Consider the following 24,341-nt stretch of genomic DNA (forward strand, 5'->3'; position numbering starts at 1 on the left):
GGCTTATGCTACAATGAGTCCTCCTCAGTGCATAGCTCCTATGTGCTAAGTTTGTATATAGGAGGGTAGTGAGGTAAATTCTGTTGGATGAGTCAGGTAAATTAAAGTTTTGTTTTTTTTTTTTTTTACTTGATGACATGTCATTGACCCCGTTCCAATTTAAAATGTAACGGAGTCGTTTTTTGGAGTGAAATGAAAACACATTTCATTGTTTTTGAGGTAAAAATTTTTGGTTCCCTTCTCTGCTTCTCTCTCTCCACTTGATTCTTTCCAAGCTTCTCTCCTTTCGTCTTCATTCCTCGTCCTTTCAAGCTTCTCTCCTTCCAATTGTGCCTGGTTCGTGGGCTGACGCTAGTCGTGGTTAGTCATTGTCGGTCGTTCACCGTTCTTGATTCGTTATTCGCTGACTTTGAAGGTAAGGTTTTAATTCTTTATTTTTATTGTGTTTTGTGATGATTGTATGGAATTATGGATTGAAGTTGCGATGTTGATGTGTTGTTTTTTTTTTCTTGAATTTTGGTAATTTGTTAAATAAAGGTTAGGGTTTGTTTGCGTCAAATAGATAACCTAATAATTGAATGAGGGTACTCTCGTATGGAATTATGGGTTATTTTTGCGATTATGATTTGTTGTGCTGTATAATTTTTGGTCAATTTTGCTAAATGGTTCAAAATTGGGAAATTAGGGTTTGTTTGTGTGCGCAATTGAATTAGGTATGTTGGTTATTTTAGTTCGTTGTTTGAAGGTCGTGATTTTAGGGGTTAATGTTGTGGGTTAAATTATAAAAAACAGGAAAACAATTAAATGTGATACTTTGGTAGACTTGAATTTGCTGAGTTGTTGTAGCAAATTGCTGGTTTGTAGAAAAGTACTTTGGTAAGGAAAACAATTTGCTGGTTTGTAGTAAAGTACTTTGGTAGAATTGAATTTGCTGAGTTGTTGTATAATGTTTGGATAGTAGGTTAGGAGTAATTGTAGAATTTAGCAGCAATAGTTGTATAGTTATAGACACCTAAATATGTCTCCCCAAAACCAAACCCAGTGATGAATGCCTTTCACTTCATTTGATTATCGAACAAAGTGAAAGTGTGGAAAATCAAGTGATGAGGATGTTTTTATTAAAATATTTCTCTTTCTGTTTTCAAAAGTATTCTTTTCTTACTCCTATTTATAAAAATAGCCAATCGAATTTAGTTTGGTCCATAATAAGGGTTCAATAATAGGGTAGTTGGATTCGGCTCAAAAAGACCTTTCCAATTATATATTATAAGCCCAATTTCGATGAATTATGAGGAAGTTATGGATTAAATTAGATGAAGCCCAATGATTTTTTAAGGTGGCCCAATGATCTAAAGGAGGACCTATTAATTATATTTTAAGGATGTTTTATTTAGAATAAAATATATTAAATCTGATTTTGAAAACTGCTCGGAGGCATAATTACCTACAACCGGTGTTAAAGGTAATTACGTGTGGGAAAGCGCGTTGACTTTTGTACCAGCGCGAGACGACAGAGTCGTCGCTAGGCGCTGACCTTCGTCGCCTGGCGACGAGCTTGTCGTCTGGCACCGACTCTTGTCGTTTGCGACAGGAGGTGTTTTATTCTGAATATGATTTTCTTCGATCCCGTGCTATTTTTCATTCGTATCTCCCTGTTTTCAAATTATCTACATCAAGAATAATCATCTCTCTCTCTCTAAAATCTAGAGCTTTCTCTCTCTCTATTCTTTTTCTAAACCTTCCTTTTTACAAAATTCCTCACTCATTAGTTCTAGACACAGCTAGCCAAGTTCGAAGTTGTATTCGCCCTAGACGTGAAAGGTTGATACTTTATGAGGGTTTGGTCCCAAATCGCTATTTTAATTATTTAATTTAATTGTCTGATTTAATATTTTCCTTGAAGTTACTAACGCGTGCACTACGTGAAAAAATGAAATTGGCATCGGTTCAAACTCGGCCTAAGGCACCGGTTTGAACTGGTGCCAATGTGGGGGGGGGGGGGGGTGCCAATAAGTTGTTTAAAAAGGCACCGGTTCAAACCGGTGCCAAAACTCAGAATTATCCCAAAAAAATTTAATTCACTGTTTTTGGCACCGGTTAACCAGTGCCAAAAGTGCCTAAATATTATTATTTTTTTACTTAAAAATTAAATAAACTAAAATTAAATGAGAATACAAAATATAAATTGAACATCACAATCAATATAATCAAATCTGTTCAATATATATATAATCAAAAAAAATTTACAATATAGATCAATAAAAAAATTACAACATGTAAATCAAAATAAAAAAAATTACAACATATAAATAAAAAAAAAATTACAATATAAACCAAAAAAAAAATTTACATTTTCACAATAAAAAAAACCCATACAACATCTAAATCAATATACTTGCATCTAGATTCTTCGATTTAAGATCTAAATCCATATACCTGCACCAATTAAAACAACCAAAATGAATCGATTAACATGATTTAGCTGCGAAAAAAATAAAAAAAACCCAGAAAATCGAAAAAAAAAAATCAGTTCAAAAACCCTAAAAAAAACCACATCAGTTAAAAAGAATTGAACCCAGAAAATCAGTTAAAAAGAAAATCAAAAAATAAAAATATAAAAAAACCCAGAAAAAAAATCGATTAAAATAAAAACCAAAATCGAAAATCAGAAGAAAAAAATCCCAGAAAATAAAATAATTTTGAGAGAAAAAACCCGGAAATTTAAAAAAATTCAAATTAAAATAAGTTAAAAATTGATTAACCAAACCAGAAAATCGAAAATCACTTAAAAAAACAAATTAAAATCGATTATAATAAAAAATAAATTGATTAAAATAAAACAAAATTCAAAAATCCGTTAAAAATCCAGAAAAAAAAATCGAATTAAAATCAAGAAATTAGACCCTAACCTTGCTCATGCATGTGTTCGTGGTGGATTAAACCAAAAAAATTTAGAAGAAACCCATAAAAAATTTCGAAGACACTCATAAAATCAATTAAACCCAAAATCAACTTCGAACAAACCCAAATCAACTTGTATTAACCCAAAATATTCAACTTCAAACAAACCCATAAAAAAACACCCAAAAACGCATGCATTAACCCATTAATCGATTATTGTAACCGAAAATTAACCCAGAAATCGAAAAACAATGAGGAAATCGAGTTACAACATCGAAGTTTGTGGTGTTGATGTTACGGTGGTGGCGGCAGCTTTGCGGTGTTGTTGTTGTTGCAGTGGCGGTGTTGTTGTTGTTGTGTTGTTGTTGTTGTTGTTGTTGTTGTTGTTGTTGTTGTTGTTGTTGTTGCGGAGATGATCGAAGAGAAAGAGAAGAGATTGGGAAGGAGAGATCGAGAAGGAGAGCTATAGGAGAGAAAAGGGAGAGCAGAGGAGAGAAGGGAGAGGAGAGAGTAAAGAGGCGGAGTGAGAGGAGAGAGAAGGACTTGGGGTTTTTTAGGGTTATAAGTAAAGGGTCGGTTTTTTTTTTTAAACAATTAAAAGGTCCGGTTCACAAAGGCACCGGTTCAAACCGGTGGCCTTTATGTTTTTGGCACCGGTTTGAAGTGAACCGGTGCCTTTTATTCTGGTTCAGCTTCCCACCAATTTTGTAGGCCATTTTTGGCACCGGTTTGGACTGATTCGGTGCCAATTAGGGGGTGCCTTTTTGATATTTTCTACTAGTGGTGTATTTTGTTATTAGAAAGAGGTACGAGGCATCGAAGTAAGTGCTTTAATTGTTTTATTGATCTTTTGATATAGAAATCATAGTTAGATTGTTTTATTGATTCCTAGTATCATGTTAGGATGTTTTATTGCTTCCTAGTATCATGTTTAGGGTTAATTAATATTTCTAATATCAAGTATGATTATTATGATGCTTCCTATTTCTTTGCCAATATCATGTTAGTATCATGTTAGGGCTAAAGCTTTGGTCTTTGATGTTTAGTGACATGCTAGGGTTTGTTATTAATCTTGTTATTAGTGTCATGCCTAGGATCTTTCTATTAATATTATGCTTTAACATGATTATTATTATGATAAATGATTATTGATATTATGTTGCTTGATGATTATTATTGTTATTGCTTGATCACGCCTTTTATGCATGTTTAAAGGGAATTTGTACTTGTAATCACACTTAATAAGATAATTATTAATCTTGTTTAGGTTAATATGATTATAATTCAAGTGATCGCCAATAATAATATTGTTTGTGCATTAATATTCAACTGGCAAGGGAATAAACGCGCCGTCAATTGTCTATCCCTAGATCAAATACAATTTATAAAACCTAAACAAACCTAATACGAGTATAAGGCAAGCATAGGGGTCGAACCACAGGGAACAAATAAACACCAGCAAATGTTATCGATAATTAAGCTAGTCCAGAATAAGAGATAAATAAACTAAAGTCTAAAGATGCTAAAACAAGAAATAAAACATTAAGGGAAAAGTTTAGGTATAACATTCACTTGAACATAAACAAAGGCATAGAAATTGAATTAATTATGAACTAAACATGCTCGAATATCAAAGTAAAAGATCCAATTTAGCCGCCTTTCGGGGTCAATTGGCTTCTCCTAACATAGCCTCTATGTTTCCACACTAGAACCATATAATGGGAGGTGCAATCAAAGAACAATCGATAGTAATGAACCTTAACTAAGTCAAGTTCCGTTCCTTGTTAGCACATATTCACCTTTAATCAACTAACAATGTGCACTTGCAAGAAGATTAAATAATATCAAACATATAAAGAATTTAATCACAAATAAATCAATTCTAAACCCTAGAACATGCTCAAGATCCAACTACACCACAACCATCCCCTTAATGGGAGAGTTACTCACTAATCATGCTAATAACAAAATTAATTAATAAATAATCAAGAATAAACATGATTAATAAGCAACACCAACAACAAAAATAATAATCAAAAGAAAGTAAATAAAATAGAGGAGAGATAATTAGAGATTCTCATTGATTGAAGATGAAAGTCTACAAACAAGATGATCAATCTTCTTCTTCAAAATCCAAACTCAACAATGGTGAAACCCTCACTTTCTCTCTCTAAACTACTCTAATCCTAACCTAAACCTATAGAGAGAGGCTCTCCTAAAACTAATTAGAGAATAGAATAATTGGTAATTATTTTATTTCATGTTTTACTAATTACCCCAAAAATGGGTATATATACAAAGCTAATAAAACTAAGCAAATAATAGAAAAGAAAATAAAAATAAAAAGGAAAAATAAATAAAGAAACTAATTATAAAAAATAAAAGAAAGAAATAAGAAAAAGGGAAAAGAAAAGAAATAAATTAAAAGAAAAAGAAAAATAAACCCCAAAATCCCCAAAACATCAGACCCTTTTCTTCTTCTTCAATTTCTTGGCTGCTCTTAAAAACGGGATTCATTCCCCTACTTCACACCCTATCAAAATCCATCATCAAGCTTTATCATGAAATCTCCACCGTTCATCTTCAGCAACACTCATCGAGCATCAATTCAAGCCGTTGATCTTCGTTAATAACCACGCGCAGAGCTCGTGAAATGGTTCGATCGAACCATGGGTTGGTGTGGCCGAACGGGGTTGGTTCGGTCGAATCATGGGTGTGTTCGACCACACCTCTTCAAATTACAAAACTTCAAAAGTTTCTGACTCGCACTTCGACCGAACTCCTATGCGGTTTGCTCGAACCCAAATGAACTTGAATTGCTCTGAATTTGGTTGATGCTTGTGCGAATTTCTGCTGCAATAAAGCGATGCGAAGGTCGATTAGAGGATTAATTGATGCGGGTGTGCTGAGGTTTGGGATGGTGGAGATGCGGTGCTGCTCTTTTGGTGGTGAGAGTTGCAGCGGTGGAGATGGTGGCAGGTGTGGGAGGCGCAGCAACTGCTGCGGGCTGCTGCTATAGTAGTTGTTGTGTTGGTGATTGTTGTTGTTGGGGTGCGTGGATTAGTTTTGTGGTGTGGTGAAGGTTGTAGGTGGAGTTGGTGGTTGCGTGAGGTTGCAATTGATGGTTTTGGTGTTATGGTGTGCGTGAGGTGATGAGGGCTGCAATATGTGGAGGTTGTTGTTGCGGTGTGGGCTGCAATGTGCGTGGAGTAGGGGAGTTGTTAGGTGGGTGGAAATGGGAGTAATTTGAGTTGGGTTTGCCGGCGGTGTTGGTGGCTGACGATGGCTGCGTGGTGGTGTGTGCCAGGCAGCATTGCTGCTGGTTGTTATGGTTTAGTTTTGGTGGACGTTTGGTAGCTGTTGTGTTGCGTGAGGGAGGCAGCAGCGGCTGTGAGGTGGATTTGTGAGCTGTGGTGGTTGGTTGGTTGAGTGAGGGATCGGGCAGGGGAAAGGTTGGTGTGGTGGAGGTTAAGAAAGAGGTGGGGTGAAGGATAGGAGGCAGCAGCAAGTAGCAGGGCAGCTTTTTATGCCCTTATCTCAAACCCGAAACTCACTCCATTTAAATATTGTAGCATATGCCTTGAACCTTGAACACACCTACAAACACGAGCAAGATTGAGGAGAGGATTGGGACAAAGAATAAAAAAAATAAAATGGAAATAAATAAAATAAAATAGAAAATAAAAGAAATAACATTAAACCAATAAAAATTAAATAAAACTATACAAGTAGATAAAATCAAATAAATAACAAAATAAACTTAACACTAATAAAAACTATGAAAGTAACAAAGAAAAGGAACGAAATAAAATAAATCGAAAGCAAATAAAATACGAAAATAAACTAGAAACCAATTAAATAAATAAATTAAATTAAAAAATACTAAAACTAAGAAATAAACTAGAAACTTTATTAAAAATAAAACAAGAGAATAAAAGGGAAAATAAGGGAAAATAAACACGGAATTAACTCTAAAACTACTCCTTAGAAAGTAATCCTATTGATTGCATGTTAATCAGAAAGCGCACATGAATACGAGAAGAATAAAACAGAGGCCTATTGTAAGGGCATGTTCAATCTCTTTTAGGTTGGATTTGTACCTTCATTCCCAAACTTCCAGTCATGGTTCCAGACCTATTGGAGTTAACGATCTCCTGGATCGTTAAGGGGTGTAACCTTCACCCTGTGGACCGTTTACAAGTTCCTAAAACTTGTTGGCGACTCTTTTACTCTAGCTTCCTTCCCTTTGGACGCAACCATGCTTAAGTGTATGATCACAGTGGTGTTCAAGTGTGGGATGACTTGAAATATTCCCTACGATAGTAGACTTGTAGTAATAGGATTGAGTAGTGAAATGATTAATTGGTGGTTGATGTGTGATTTATTAATTTGTGATGAATTGGTTGTTGATTATTGATTTATAGGATTGAGCAGTGAAATAATAGGTTTTTGATTTATGATTTGTTAATTGTCGTGTGGTTTGTGAAGTGTTAGTTTACATTGATTTTCAATTGCACCTTAGAGAAATGAAGAAGAGGAGTTCTGGTAGTGGTGGTGTGAAGAAGGATGTGTTGAATGATGCAGGTCAAAGCAAAGGGAAGAAGAAATCCAAACCTGATCTAGTGTTTGAGTAAGAGGAGTTGGAGGATTTTACGTAGGAGAGTGGTAATCCCTCTAATGGTTCTACCGAAGATTTTTCAAAGTATTAGGCAAGTGATGATGGTGAAGTGGAGGAGGAGTCAGATTGTGAGGAAGAAGATAATGGTGCTGAGGAATCAGAAGGTGGAAGGAACTGTGTTTGAAGTTGATGCAGGATCGGATTAATTCTAGAAAGAGGAAGGGAGGTAAACAAGGGAAAACAAAAGCTAAAAAGGCTAAGGTAATTGTTTGGAATGGTATTTAGTTGTGATTAACTATTGTACTAATTATTGATTAAATGATTTACATGGTTTGTACTCCCCAGGTTGAGGTTAAGAAGACCCAAGGTGAAAAGGTTAAGGAGAGAGGAGTTGTTGTGAAGACCCAGCCTAGAACAACGCAGAAGGTAAATTTATCATTTTTGTTGTTTATGTATTTGATGATAAGTTATTATAATTCATTTAACAGCTTGCCCGTGGTTATAATATTTGATAATAAAAAAATAAATACACCTAAATTAGGTATGCTGAGTTGCATGTGTGTGCTATGGTTTGGGAAATTTCAAATCCACATATGTAGGACTAAACTAGACTTATGTGATGTAAATACGATGTTTTGGTAGTGGAAAGATGAATGATGATTGAATGGAATGCTGAAGAATTGGGTGAAACTTTAGAATTGTAATTTAGTAGGTGACATGTGTTTAGAAGATGTGTAATTTTGTTTTCTTTGGTATTGTTTTGTGTAGGAACCAAACTTGAATAGTGTAAAGGCATTTAGTAATTTGGTTAATAAGTTTGATGATGGAAGTAAAAAGTTGGTTGAAGATATTGGGTTTAGAGGGCTGCCGAGTACTGACAAGGGTTAAATCGATCGCTACAATCTAACTCTCAATCAAACAATACTTATACAAACACCCTATAACCAAGTACAATGGCAAATAAAGGTTTGGTCCACGAGGAACGAGAGTAATTGCAAATCAATCTTAAACCTACTAGTTCGAAATCAATGGAAAATGGTGTTCTATAATACTAATAAGATGGAATAAATCAATAAACTAAGACACTAGGGAGAACGGGAATTCACCAAACCATCGGTAACTACGCAACAAGGAATCACAGAGACAAACGAGATATGCAAAGACTATATGTCTGATCAATATCATGTGATAGGAAGACAACGGGCAATACTAAGCTTGGATTTCTCATGCACTTAACATTACTCGATACATAATCAAACCACATTCAATAATGAAATACTCAATTCACAATCTCTTGTTCAAATCAAGGAATCATGCAATCAAAATCAAGATTCTAGGTTAGCTACTCCTATTATAATGAATTAACATGCAATCGCATATAATCAATTTAATCACAATCCGTTTATCAAAATCAATCCTCAATTACATAGATTACCTAGGCCGGGTTTCATCCCGAAACCCTAGCTAGGAGACTACTCACACATATTCATAATCAAAGCAATAATGAATTCCAAAAGCATAATAGATATAAACATGAATTCTAATTAAGGAATAATAAAGCTTGATTAATAAACAAGAATGAATAATACCAATTGTATTGATGCGAATCAATGGAAAATTTCAGAACTTTGATATCCGTCGTCAATGAATAATACAAAGAATCTTCGCAAATCTTGCTTCAAATCAATCCAAGAAAACTAAAATCTCTAGAAATATCTCTAAGAAAACTAACGAATCTCTAATACTAAGAACGTTCTCCAATAACTCTCTACAAAGGCTCTCAAAACTATCTCTAAAACTGTCTGTTAACCCTTACAATCGGGATATATATATATGTTTTAAATCGGAAAGTAAATCGCAGGCTGCCCTTCGTGAATGGCACGGCCGTGCTGGAAGTGGCACGGCCGTGCAAGCATGGCAGTAGCTGATCCGCAATATCTTCAATTATGGCACGTCCGTGCTGAATTTGGTACGGTCGTGCTAATGCCTGGCACGGCCGTGCTGAATCTGGCACGGCCGTGCTAATGCCTGGCACGGCTGTGCTGAATCTGGCACAGCCGTGCTGAATCTGGCACTGGCACGGGCATGGAAATTGGCTTGGCACGGCCGTGCTAATGCCTGGCACGGCCGTGCTGAATCTGGCACGGCCGTGCTAATGCCTGGCACGGCCGTGCTGAATCTGGCACGGCCGTGCAGCATAGACAGGAAGGTTGCAGGCACTTTGGTCTTCTTAAAACAGTCACAACTTCTTATCCAGAGCTCCGTTTGAGGCGTGCAATATATCGTTGGAAAGCTCTTCAAGTCTACTTTCCAATGCAATTGAAATCACTACATTATCATTTGTATACCGAAAGTTGTGAGCAAAATAGTGAACAGGTGTCATATTTGTGAACTGTTCTGCCTTGCCTGCTACTTAACTTGCCTTTCAAGGCCTTGAGAACCGCAGCAAAGCCTTAGCTTGGTGGACTAGGATCGATAATAGCCTGATTACGCACCAATGGTTCGGGACTCGACATAACTTTGTCAACTATACCTGTTAACACACCAAAAACAGACCGAAACCCGTGAAGCACGTAATATGAAGGAAACGAGTGTAACAAGGCAATAAACGACCAAAACGGGCCTAAATACATCCAAAATCACCCATTTATATGCCTTAAAGCGCGCCCTAATGTGAGCTTGTCAAAATCCCCCAAGCTACACTTTTGCTAGTCCTCGAGCAAAACTAAGGGATACACACACACACAGGATCAAATAAACTATTGCCATTACATATAAATCCAATTTAGCACGGAATGAAGTCAATGGATCCTACTTAGAACAACCATGCACGGAATGAAAACTCACTCAAACAAGCAACGAGACACACAATCCAAGGTATTGTTGATCAAAATGCAAACAAAACCTAAACCAAGCATAGAGAACAAAGAAGTCATGCTTCCCTCTAAACCCAACCAAACCGGCCACGTCCTCCCCTTTTGCTTCAAATCACCACCCTAATTGGCCCCTCGTGATTCCTCGAAGGAACCGGAAAAAGTGATATTTTGAGGAAATAACAAAGGTATCCCGACATCTCGATTACGCATAATCTTTCCATAGGGTTGAAAGGTATCTCCCTCCACCGTTTGAGAACCGAACACCTCTAAAGTCTAAGGGTCTTAAAGGGTTGTAATGTATTGGCAATGGGTAAGGTAGGTGAAAACAATTTAAAAAATGGGGTTAATTCCTAAATGAAGCGCAAGAATCACAATTCTCAAAAACAATAGTTCAAAAGATGCAATTCACATTCCACAATAAACATTGATCACACTTTTACACATCCCAAACTCTCTATGTTATACACACTCAAATCACCTTTTTCAAACTTCAAAGCTTTTATTCATATGTCCTCGCCTTTTTCACAATTCGGACGGCTTTTCTCCTTTTTTTTATTTTGATTTTCTTTTCTTTTCTTTTCTTCTTTTTTTTCAAAAACAAATTTTCATATTACGTCTTTACAATTAATCTCACTTTCGAACTTGCTCAAACCAACTATCGATCATTATTTTTTATTTATACACAATAAGCTCAAACAAACCTTGCGAGGTAAACGCTTCACAACTAAGGGTTGGTAAAACATTGGCCATCGGGTTTGTAACATGGGTAACCAAGAATGGAATTAAAGCCTCAACATGGTTAGCAAGTAGGATGATGTAAAAAGAAAATTAATTTGTAACAAAACAAAAGGAACAAGAATAAGAAAAATGAAAAAGGGTGCCCTCTTCCTCCCTTAAAAGTGTCAAGTCGGTCTTGGGAGCTACAAGTCAACACAAAGATCGAAACATGCGTAATCAAGGATCCAAATATGTCACTCAAGAAGAATGATGAAGGCTAGAACAATAAAACCTCACGGGATTCAAAAACAAAGCAACTACCAATAAAGGGGATCAAAACCACAAATGGGAAGCGACTCCATCTTACCACAGCCCAAAGGCATAGAGTTTCACATGACAAAAGTGTTCTAACCAACTACCTTCGCCTAGACTCGTCTACATTGATCAACAATAGACTCAAACTGTGTATTCATCACTGGCTTAAGTAGAAATAGATATTCCACACACATTCATTCACGTTTCGAATCCAAATATGAGCATTATTCCAAAAGTTTATGCAATTAGACAAGTTTATCACGATCCAAAAATATAGGAAAAGACTATGAGGCAAATCATATAAACTAGACTACACATTCTCATAACAGAAGCTTTTCCTATATTGCACACATATATAAACAACTAAGTAATCTAAACAAGCTAAATGGCTCATAAAGAGGCATGAAAATCACATAATAATCCCAATCGACAAACAAGTGATCAATTGATATCAACATCAATGATCCCAGGTTCTTTAGAACCGATCAAACATCCTCGAACCATTCAACTTCTTCCTAAACTAAACTATCCTAAGCACACAAAAACAAAAAAAACTAAAGGAAAAAGGGAAAGATTTCACCAGATGCTTCTTGAAAACACACTAAGACAACATGAGATGCGGCGAAGCTCCTAATGCTACCTCCATGAGTCTTCATATCTGCACAGGTTAGATAGGAACAAACCAAAACGAAACAAAAATAAACTCGTTTTTTTTTTTTTTTTTTATAGGAATATGAAGAAAAACAAGGGAAAATCAACAAGGAAACCATTCACCCCCCAAGCTAGTATAGACATTGTCCTCAATGTCAGGCATCGAGAGACTACCTAGAAGGCAAAAAGGGGAAGAGAAAAGTACCTCATTGACTGGGTCTCGGGTTGCCTCCCGGAAGCGCTTCTTTAACGTCATTAGCTTGACGCAACACATGGATTACAGGTTACCCATAATCAATACTTGCCATTGCAGTGGAGATAAGCTCACCATTCTTATTCTTGACAATAGTCACCGCCCCTTTCTTAGGTACTACAAACACAGGGGAAACCCTTCCTTGATGTGTTGGAAGGGGTTTAAGCTTTACCTTTGGTGCTTCATTAGCCTCCTTTGCAGTGGCCACATCTAATGCATCTAGAAATTGCTCCTCCATGTCCCTGTTTTCCTTGTTCTCATTCAACTCAAAATCATGATTAGTATAGAATAATTCGTTACGCATATCAGAGACAATGGAATCAACAGTGTCAACCATTATGCAATTATCAGAATTAGAACAAGGATATTTCATAGTTTTATTTAAATCAAAATCTAAAACCTCCTTTCCTACTTTCAATGAAATCTTGGCACCCTTTACATCAATAAGGGCCCCCGAAGTAGCTAGGAAAGGACGTCCTAGAATTATAGGTATATGAACATCCTCATCCATATCTAGGACCACAAAGTCAACAGGTATGACAAACTTCCCCACCCTTAGGGGAACATCTTCCACTTTACCCTTTGGAAATTTGATCGATCGATCGGCTAATTGAAGGGATATGTTAGTGGGAAGAAGTTCTCCTGTATTTAATCGTTGATAAACAGAATATGGCATGAGACTAACACTAGCTCCAAGATCACACAAAGCATTATCAATATTCATTTTGTTTATAGCACAAGGGATTGAAAAGCTACCCGGATCTCCTAACTTAGGAGGCATTTTGTTCATTATTATAGCACTACAGTGTTCAGTGAGGTTAACAGTTTCTACCCCTTCACAGTTTCTTCTACCACTCAATATATCTTTTAAAAACCTAGCATAGTTAGGCATTTGCTTGATAGCATCAGTGAATGGTATAGAAAGGTGGACTTCTCTCAAGGTCTCTAAAAACTTCCCGAATTGGGCATCTAGCTTATGTCTCACATATTTTTGGGGGTAGGGGAGTCTATGTAATAGGTCGGGTTCATTGGTTTGTGCTCCCACCTGTTCCTTTGGGACCTCATTAATTTTATCTTTTTCTCTGGTCCTCTCATCCTCACTTCCTACAACATTATCAGTGATAGGTGGAGTCACAGGTTGACTCCTAGGGGGTACTACTTCATCGCTCCCCCTCAATGTCTTTCCACTCCTAGTGGTGATAGCATTTACAAAGTTTTTAGGGTCAATACCTTGAGGCGGTAGTTTTGAAACTCCAACCCCATCTTTTATAGCACTAGCCAACTGAGAAATCTGGGTTTCAAGCATCTTATTATGTGTCATCACTTCACTAAACTTTTTATCAGTGGTGGACATAAAAGTGTTGAACATTTTGGCCTGGGACTCCATCATTTCCTCCAAGCTAGATCTCTGTGGTGGTCCATGAGCATAATAATTATCATTTGTAGCTCGGGAACCACGCACATTAGATTGTTGGGGATTTTGATTAGAGTACCCCTTATTATTATTCCAGTTTCCCCTGTTATTAATGCCGTTTCCCCCTTGATTGAATTGCCCTTGGGAATTATGATTCATTTGATTACCCTGTTGGTATTGGTTTTGATTTCCAAAACCACCATGTTGATTATAGGGTCCTTGGGAATTTTGGTCCCTTTGGCCCCTATTTCCCCACTGGTTTTGATAATCAAAATCATTACCTCCCTGATTATAATTGTTCCCTCTTTGATTAGGTGGCAGATATCTATTATTGTCATTCCTAGGTCCGTTATCATAAGACATAGCATTGACCTGTTCATTATTATATCTATTACCATCATTATTATTAGGATCATATGAGGGATCAAAATTACAAGCATTAGTATAATGACCATAAGACCCACAGTTTTCACAGAAAATACATCCTACAGGCATATTAGAAACGGAAGGATTAGGATTCATACCTCTCCCCTTAGATTGGGAGGGAAGATCTTGCAATGGCACGGAATCGAGCTTGGCTTTAATCACTGACATCTCCTTCCCGAGGTTCGTAATTTGTGATGTCAGGTTGCTAATGGCATTGAGGTGGTCCACTGAATAGACCGCTCCTCCACTCTTGCTCATGGCCTCTCGCTCTCCATCTTGCCAATCCATGTGGTGTCGTACCACATCTTCTATGATATCAATGACTTCTTCTTCGGTTTTGTTCATAATGGGGCCACCTGCTCCCGCATCCAAACTGGTCTTCCCTTGAGGACTCAATCCTCCATAGAAAATGTGTAAAACTTGATATGTTGGGATTCCGTGGTGTGGGCACTCTCTTTGATACTCCTTGTACCTTTCCCATGCTTCGTAGATTGACTCCCCACTCCTTTGCCGAAATACCTGGATCAAAGCTCTAGCATCGGCCGTCTTCTTTTGGGAATAAAATCTTCCCAAGAATGTTGTCGTGACATCATCCCAAGTGTGTAGAGAGTTCGGCTTCACCTCCTTCTCTAACCATTTGAGAGCTCTCCCAATAAGTGAAAAGGGGAAAAGCTTCAATCTCACGAACTCTTGATTCACCCCATTAACCTTGATGGTATTGCAGTACTTCTCAAATTCGTTCAAATGAGCCAAAGGGCTCTCATGCTTGGCACCACTAAACTGCCTTCTCTCGATGAGGGTGATCATAGCGGGCCGGATCTCAAAATCATTGGCCTCAGTAGTGGGTGGAGCAATCCCACTTGAAGCTCTATACGCCCCAGGAGTTCCCAACTCCTTAAGGGGTCGTGGTGCTGGCCGATTGGGTTGGCGCGGTATGTCTTCCATTGGAACCTGTTGTGTGTTGTGTTCCTTTCCTTGAGAGTTTGATGACGTCAATCGAGATTTAAGATTGTTCTTCAAATTTCTTTCGATTTCTGGATCGAAGGGTATTAATTCTCTCTGTTTAGACCTGCGCATACACACTAACCAAACCAATTTAATAGCAGGGCTACAAGTGTAGCCAAAAGGGAAAAATCTTTTTGTGCTTTTTTTTTTTATGATGAACTAGACTCAAGAAATCAAAAAGCAATTAACAAACACCGTTCCCCGGCAACGGCGCCATTTTGACAAGGGTTAAATCGGTCGCTACAATCTAACTCTCAATCAAACAATACTTATACGAACACCCTATAACCAAGTACAATGGCAAATAAAGGTTCGGTCCACGAGGAACGAGAGTAATTGCAAATAAATCTTAAACCTAAGCTAGTTCGAAATCAATGGAAAATGGTGTTCTAAAATACTACTAATAAGATGGAATAAATCAATAAACTAAGACACTAGGGAGAACGGGAATTCACCAAACCATCGGTAACTACGCAACAAGGAATCACAGAGACAAACGGGATATGCAAAGACTATATGTCTGATCAATATCATGTGATAGAAAGACAACGGGCAATACTAAGCTTGGATTTCTCATGCACTTAACATTACTCGATACATAATTAAACCACATTCAATAATGAAATACTCAATTCACAATCTCTTGTTCAAATCAAGGATATCATGCAATCAAAATCAAGATTCTAGGTTAGCTACTCCTATTATAATGAATTAACATGCAATCGCATATAATCAATTTAATCACAATCCGTTTATCAAAATCAATCCTCAATTACATAGATTACCTAGGCCGGGTTTCATCCCGAAACCCTAGCTAGGAGACTACTCACACATATTCATAATCAAAGAAATAATGAATTCCAAAAGCATAATAGATATAAACATGAATTCTAATTAAGGAATAATAAAGCTTGATTAATAAACAAGAATGAATAATACCAATTGTATTGATGCGAATCAATGGAAAAGTTCAGAACTTTGATATCCGTCGTCAATGAATAATACAAAGAATCTTCGCAAATCTTGCTTCAAATCAATCCAAGAAAACTAAAATCTCTAGAAATATCTCTAAGAAAACTAATGAATCTCTAATACTAAGAACGTTCTCCAATAACTCTCTACAAAGGCTCTCAAAACTATCTCTAAAACTGTCTGTTAACCCTTACAATCGGGATATATATATATATGTTTTAAATCGGAAAGTAAATCGCAGACTGCCCTTCGTGAATCGGCACGGCCGTGCTGGAAGTGGCACGGCCGTGCAAGCATGGCAGTAGCTGATCCGCAATATCTTCAATTATGGCACGGCCGTGCTGAATTTGGCACGGCCGTGCTAATGCCTGGCACGGCCGTGCTAATGCCTGGCACGGCCGTGCTGAATCTGGCACTGGCACGGGCATGGAAATTGGATTGGCACGGCCGTGCTAATGCCTGGCACGGCCGTGCTAAAAGTGGCACGGCCGTGCAGCATAGGGAGGAAGGTTGCAGGCACTTTGGTCTTCTTAAAACAGTCACAACTTCTTATCCAGAGCTCCGTTTGAGGCGTGCAATATATCGTTGGAAAGCTCTTCACGTCTACTTTCCAATGCAATTGAAATCACTACATTATCATTTGTATACCGAAAGTTGTGAGCAAAATAGTGAACAGGTGTCATATTTGTGAACTGTTCTGCCTTGCCTGCTACTTAACTTGCCTTTCAAGGCCTTGAGAACCGCAGCAAAGCCTTAGCTTGGTGGACTAGGATCGATAATAGCCTGATTACGCACCAATGGTTCGGGACTCGACATAACTTTGTCAACTATACCTGTTAACACACCAAAAACAGACCGAAACCCGTGAAGCACGTAATATGAAGGAAACGAGTGTAACAAGGCAATAAACGACCAAAACGGGCCTAAATACATCCAAAATCACCCATTTATATGCCTTAAAGCGCGCCCTAATGTGAGCTTGTCAAGTACACCACTGTCTTATCTTCCCCCGCAAATTTGCTTATTGGATTCTGTCAAGGGTTAAAGCAGATAGGTCCATGGTTTTTGGTGATGGGTATGTGCTACTGTTAACTGCTATCCAGGTGGAGTATGTCCTTGGTATACCAAGAGGGTTGAAGGTAGTGCCACCTGGCAAATGGGTCATTCGGGTCGGGTCTGGTTCGGGTCAAAAGATTATCGTGTCAAGTGGGTCGGGTCGGGTCATTTCGGGTCGGCCGATAATCGGATCGGGTCGGGTATCAGGTCAACACTTCAGGTCGAGTTCGGGTCGGGTCAAGTTTGGGTCGGGTCAGTTTGGGTCAGGTCAATTTTCGGGTCGGGTCAGTTTGGGTCAGGTCAATTTTTGGGTCAACTTCGGGTCGGGTCAACTTCTAGTCGAGTCATATTCGAGTGATTCATTGGGTTAAATTCAACTTTGTATATATATTTATTTTATTTTTTGACGAAAAACTCACTATATTTATTAAGGCTATTTTTTTCATGGATTATAGTAATTGTTTGACTTTTATTAACTTTTTTTTTTTTTTTTTTTTTTTTTTTTTTGTGTGTGTGTTTAGAATTTTAGACTGAGAAACACTTTCAGGATCTCCTGAAACTAAGAGGGATGCTCTAACTAATTGAGTTATACCTCACTCTCTTATTGATCTTAGTTTTAATACGTGTTGTAATAATTTCTTTGAATTATTCTTATACCCCCTCCGTCCCAAATTACTCTTAACGATTTGACATTTTGCACTATTCATACATCTCACTTTGATCATCTTTTTTAGCTATTATATGAAAGTTAATGTAGTAATGTAAGATGTTGTTGGGTCTATTTTAATGTATAATTTCCTAATATAAACTTTTTAGAAATTATATAATTATTTACTAAAAGAATTTAAAGGTCGGGTCATTTTCGGGTTGGGTCAACTTCGGGTCTCGGGTCAACTTTGGGTCGGGTCGTTTCGGGTCTCGGGTCAACTTTGGGTCGGGTCATCTCAGGTTGGGTCATTTCGGGTTTCGGGTCAAGGTCGGGTCAGTTCCACTTCGGGTCGGGTTAATTCGGGTTTTGGGTCAATTTCGGGTCACTGGTTTCGGGTCGATTTTGGGTCATGGGTCGGGTCATTCGGGTCAGGTCATCGGGTCTGGGTCAGGATTGCCAGGTCTAGCTGTTTTGGGTGTTTTTATCCCTCGGGAGAGTTACAACACGAAGACTGATCCGGAGTGAGCTGTACCTGCAAAACAAACGGAGACACCAGTTGGGTGGTGCTCTGCCTCCGACGCACAAGTTAGAAACTTGAAGGGAGAAAAAGGTGCGGAAATTTAGGTGGGGTTCTGCTCGGATTCTAAGCTCAGGATGACTCTATCGAAGAGTAAATATGTAATGAATGGTAAAACGTGCCCTCAAAAAGAGAGACATCTCCCTATTTATAGGGTCTTTGGGAATTGTGCCCCTGATTAGGTCACTGAACCCTAATCAATGGTGGGCCGCGCCGCTTTGTGGCTTTCTCGGGATTTGGGCCTGAAGGCCGCCTTTTTCCCTTAATTTCTGGAGTGACACGTGTCAAGCAGGGATTGGTCCACTTTGGGCCATCATGAGGCTGACACGTGTCATCCTCTGATTGGACCACATGGCGGGGTAAAATTACCCTGAACATTTGCCCCTCACAGATGTGACGTGGCACGCCACGTGGCATCTGTGACACATGTCACGCTCCGGTTGGTGGTAATTTTACCATTAAAGAGTAACCGTTCACCTTCTGAGTAAATTACGGAAATGCCTCCGTATTTACCCTCTATATATAGCCGTTTTACCCTCATAGTTTTGTATGTTTACAAAAATCTTCTAGAGAGAAAACTTTGAGAGAGAAGAAGTCATCCGCTTGAGTCAGACGCGAGTAAGAACGTTTGTTCTCCATCAACCCAGCCGGACCCGCCTACCTTCAGATATCACATCCAAAGGTACCGTCTCTGTCCCTCTCAGCTCTTTTTTTCTTTTTTCACTGCTTGTACATATTTCTTGCAATAAATGGATGCATCACCAACACACACAGCACAACCTAGGTTAGAGTCCAGCCGGTCACCAGGGACGGCTGAGTCTAGGACTGGGAGTGCCGTCTCGGGGTGTTGGGACCACCCTTTGCCTTGGATTCCGACCAGTTATGTGTCTGTGCAGGACACCATGGCTCGGACAATGCAGACGACAACTGATCTAAATTACAAGAGCGAAGGCTCAGGCGGCCAAACGCCTGAGGGAGAAACGTCTGGTCAGGGAGACCAGACGGCTCTGGAGAGATCCCCTCCCCGCGCCCCTTCAACTCCTGATGATTCCTTCTTGGAGGAATGCGACCAAGGCGGCGACGAGGCCGTCTCTGCCCCCTTGAGTCAAAGTGAGGAGGAGACGGAGAGCGACAGCTCTGCCTCTACCTCTAAGAGCAGTGACGATTTACCCCCTCTTCCGGATAGCGATGAGGAAGAAAGGAAAAAGTGGAACGAGAAGGATGATCCCTTCAACATCCACGTCTCCTCCAAGGACCGGATCCAAATGGAGGAAAACTTGAAGAATTTTACTAAAATGCACCCGCTAGGAGACGGGTATAGGATCCGGGTGCCGCCTGAGAATGGCACCGTCGCCTGGGAGGACGATCAAGAGAACGCCAACAACTATTTTGGCTGTTATGAGGCGGCGTTCAAGGCTGGTCTCCGCTTTCCCCTTCACCAGGCGGTGAAGGCAATTTTGAGAGGCTACGGCCTCGGAGTCTGGCAACTTACCCCCAACTCTTGGACAAACATTCTGGGGTATGTTGCCGCCTGCGAGTTCCAGGGGCTTAACCCCGGCTGGGAGGCTTTTGCTAGTATGCAATATCTTAGCAGAAGCCCAGACGGCTGGAGGGCGTGGTACACTCTAACCACGCAGCCCCAATATATGATGACCTTGGACAAGGTCTCGAAATACGGTTGGAAGCACAGGTTCTACCTGATGTCAACTCCAACTGGACGGGAGAATTATGAATTCCGTCTGTACAATAAGAAGTCCAACTTGTTGGGCTGGAAGTGTGCTCTTCCCCGGATCCCAGAGGAAGACTTTGATAAGATCATTGAGGCAGACTTTTTTTGCCTCACAGACGCGACCTTGTCAACCGGGGAAACAATAAAGGTCCCCAAGAACTGGATCCCCAAGAGCGCCTGGTTCAGGGACGAGTGTTTCCTAGCCTCCTGCGGGCTAGAACACATGTTTACCAAACGTATGCGCCTGAGTTTATATCCGTCTATAGTAGCTTTTTACTAGAATTGATTTATGATATTGACCAATTTCCTTCTTTTTGAAGAAGAAGCATTAAACATGTTGCAGACAGAGAAAACCCCCAAGCGGTCCTCTGCAGCCATCCGCAAGGCGCTTGCGGAAAAGGCTGCAGCTGAGGTCAAAGCCAAGGTAACAAACGCCTGACCCGTTCATAAGTTGATCTTTTAAAATTGTTTTTCCCGGATGCTAACTTTAACTTTGGTTATTTTTGCAGGGAGGAGAGGTTGGAAAGTCGTTTGAGAAACAACTCAAACGGGCTAGGGAGGAGACCCCCGTCGTTCTCAACAAAATAAAAAAATCCACCTCTGCGTCAACTCCTGGCGCCTCAGCCGGGCATCAGCAGATGCGGATAGCGGGGCGAATCGAGAAGGTAGGCGGCAGCGTGTGCCTTGATCTCGTCAACCCCTTATCAGCAGCCGCGAGATTCACCACGCCTGCAAGCGGTTCCCGCTTGGCCGGCTCTGAAGGTAAGAACCCTTTTGAATCCCCGCTTGAGCTGGGGTGGCCTTTGCGGGTGAAATCCCACTCTCAACAGACGTCATCTTCAGACGGCCGGCAACAAATAGGTACTGCCTTAGTTTCGCACTCATCACGTATTGATTGTGGTGTAGATCAATCTCCCCGCTGGCAACACGTCCAGAAGCATGCCAAGGCCATGCTGGAAGCCGTCCGGAAGAGGGATAAAGACAGTATCCCTGGGATAGAGACGTTCAATCTTGAACGTATTCTATCCCTTCTGGCTGAGGTAAGAAACTTGCCAATTCAATTTTATTTTTTCCCAGTGTTGCCTGCAATACTTATGCTGCCTGCTTTTTTGCAGGCCATGCTGTGGGTGGACGGGCTCAAACGTCCTTATTCCCGCAAACGGGAAGAGGTAAAAAGGGCCAAGAAATCCGCCCTAGACGCTGACAATATTGCTTTACACTCCACTATCATAAATGAACTTGAAACTAAAGCAATCATAATGACACAGGCGTCTAGAATCCAGCAGCTGGAGGCGGATCTGGAGACGGCCAAACAGCGGGCGGGTGATGCTGAGACGGCCCAGAAGAAGGCAGAGGAGGCCAGGAAGAAGGCGGATGAGAGCGCTAAAAAGACTGATGAGGCGCTCGAGAAGGCCCAGACGGACCTTGGCAAACTTCAGGGTGTTTCTGAAGAGAACATCAACCTGAAGACCAAGGTTGAGAAGCTGGAGAAGGAGGCTGCTCAGGCTCAGATAAACTTTGCAGCAACCCTGGAGGCGGAGCAAAACCGTCTAGTTGCTGAGAGTGGTGTTGACAATGATGCCGAATGAAGATCTCCTGGGCTGCCTTGTACCCAGATGCGGATTACAACATCTGGGCACTGGCCCACAGGTATGCCGAGGACGTGGTGCACGTGAGAGAGAAGGGTGATCCAGAGCTTGAGTCCTTTGACGCCTTGGTTAATGCCAACAATGTGCCCCTCGTGCCTGAGCTACCTAGTCCGGGTGAAGCGCAAGAGATTCCCTCAGACGGTGAGGAAGAGGGCTTGGAGGAGCCGCCTGCAGGCCAGAAGTGACTTTTCAGCGGCAGTATGCCAATCTCTGTTTTTTGTCTTTTTCTTTTATTCAGCGGCAGTATGCCAAAACTTGTTTTTCCAGCCTGCGTGCCGAGTATATTTGTATTTACCGGCTGAGAAGCCGGGTTAATTAACAATTTCTCTTTCTCCCGGACGGGGTCCGGTTAACACTTTAATCCACTTCAACCGTTTGGTAGGGTGGACTTTATGAAATGCACCGACTGAGTCGGTTTTGATCATTTTGCATTTGAATTTTAATTTCGAAAATTTTAATTTTTCATTTTTGCCTAACTTATCAAAAACATGCGGCGATTTTTGCCTAACTAATCAATAGTCGGGCTGTCCTTGCCCCTGGACGGCTGTGTGATTGGTTTCAAATGGAGATGGTTGATTGACTTGAAAATGTCTGATGCTGTAAAGAGCATGATATGTTTGCAAGTCAATCAATCACAGTAGTGATTGCCCCAAACCAAGTGCACAGCCGTACACCAACAGGCGTTCCAGTCACTACCCAAACGGTGTTTATCCGTCTTGGTAGAGATTTCATAGCCATTGAACGACTCCTTTGCCCCAATTGAGGTAGGAATTGCAATTTTGGAATAAATAACCAAGTGAGACCTTCAGCCGGTTACTGACTGATGCCCTAGGGCATCCGGTATTCGACAACTTGATCATTCTTCACAGGTCATTTTGGTCAGGCGGCTATGAGTTGACCAATTTGGTCGTTCAATTTTTTCCGTCTGCATGGGTACATAGAAACGACAAATAGTCTGTTCTCTGCGATGATTGCACCCGGAGGGGTGTCGCCGGACGCCTTTGTCCATGTTGGGACAGACGATTTTATAAAATGAGCAACCATCCGGCCATTTTAGCCTCTGGTCTTGTTTGAGACCGGTTGTATAGCCACTAAACGTTTTTGTGCTTAGTTTTTAGTCGGAGTATTGAATTTACACTAAGTATCAAACTTGGTTGTTTAAACAAACGAGTCTGTCTGGGTATTACCCAGACGGACATGCAATTATTTATTCTTACCAGGTATCAAACTTAGTTAGGTAAATGAAAAATCCGTCTGAGTATTACTCAGGGGGATAATCAAACTTAGTTAAATAAACAAAGTATCAAACTTAAATAAACAAGAGATTCGAGTATCCGAGTATTACCCAGGCGGTCAAACAAATGTAACCTTTACTAAGTATCGAACTTAGTTAGGTAAATGAAGAATCAGTCTGGATATTACCCGGATGGATAATCAAACAATAACTCAATTTTGCAAACAAAGTCTGAATCTTCATTAATTGACTCACTGTTTACAAAAAGTTTACATTCTCAGAAGTAGTACTTTTTTAGATTGTCTACATTCCAAGTTCTAGGCAGACGCCTGCCGTCTAGAGTTTCCAGGCGGTAGGTGCCATCCCTTACTTCTTCATAGATCCGGTAGGGGCCTTCCCAATTTGGGGTTAGCTTCCCCAGCTCATTGGCCCTACCGGTTGCCTCCATTTTTTGTAACACTAATTCGTCAACTTTCAAAGGACGCTTGTGTACTTTTTTGTTGTAGGCTCTCGTCATTCTCAGACGGTAAATCTCATGACGCAAGGCAGCATTGCCCCTGCGCTCCGGGAGTGAGTCTAATGCCAGGCGCATTGCTTCCCAGTTTGCCTCTTCATCATATAGCATGACTCTGAGAGTCGGCTCGTAATGTTCGATGGGCAAGACGGCTTCAACACCGTAAACCATGAGAAATGGGGTTTCACCGGTTGCCCCCTTTGCTGTTGTTCGGATGGCCCATAGGACATGGATTAACTCTTCTGCCCATAAGCCACCGGCTATTTCTATTTTCTTCTTAATGCCGTCTGAGATGAGTTTATTGAAGGTTTCAACTTGGCCGTTTGCTTGGGGCCGGCCAACAGATGCAAAATAGCTTGAGATCCCCTGGCCTCCCAACCAATTTTTTAGCTGAGGTATCTCAAACTGAGGACCATTATCAAATACCATAGACATAGGTACCCCATACCGGGTGATAATGTTTTTCCAGATGAAGGAAATCACGTCTGAGGTTTTGATGTTTTTAACCGCCTCAGCTTCTACCCACTTGGTGAAATAATCCACAGCCACTAAGATGTAGCGCTTTCCGCCTGGAGCGGGCGTGTAAGGACCTAGAATGTCCATGCCCCATTTTGCAAACGGGATTGGGCTGTGGATGGCCGTCAGGTCAGTAGCCGGACGGTGAATGAGTTTGCCAAATTTTTGGCACTTGTCACATTTCTTTACCAACTCCTTGGCGTCTGCCTCAAGAGTGGGCCAAAAATAATGTCGTCTGGCTCTGACGGCTAGGGACCTGCCGCCTATAT

Source organism: Chenopodium quinoa, unplaced genomic scaffold (assembly GCF_001683475.1).
Source record: "Chenopodium quinoa cultivar QQ74 unplaced genomic scaffold, ASM168347v1, whole genome shotgun sequence".
Taxonomy (NCBI): Eukaryota; Viridiplantae; Streptophyta; class Magnoliopsida; order Caryophyllales; family Amaranthaceae; genus Chenopodium; species Chenopodium quinoa.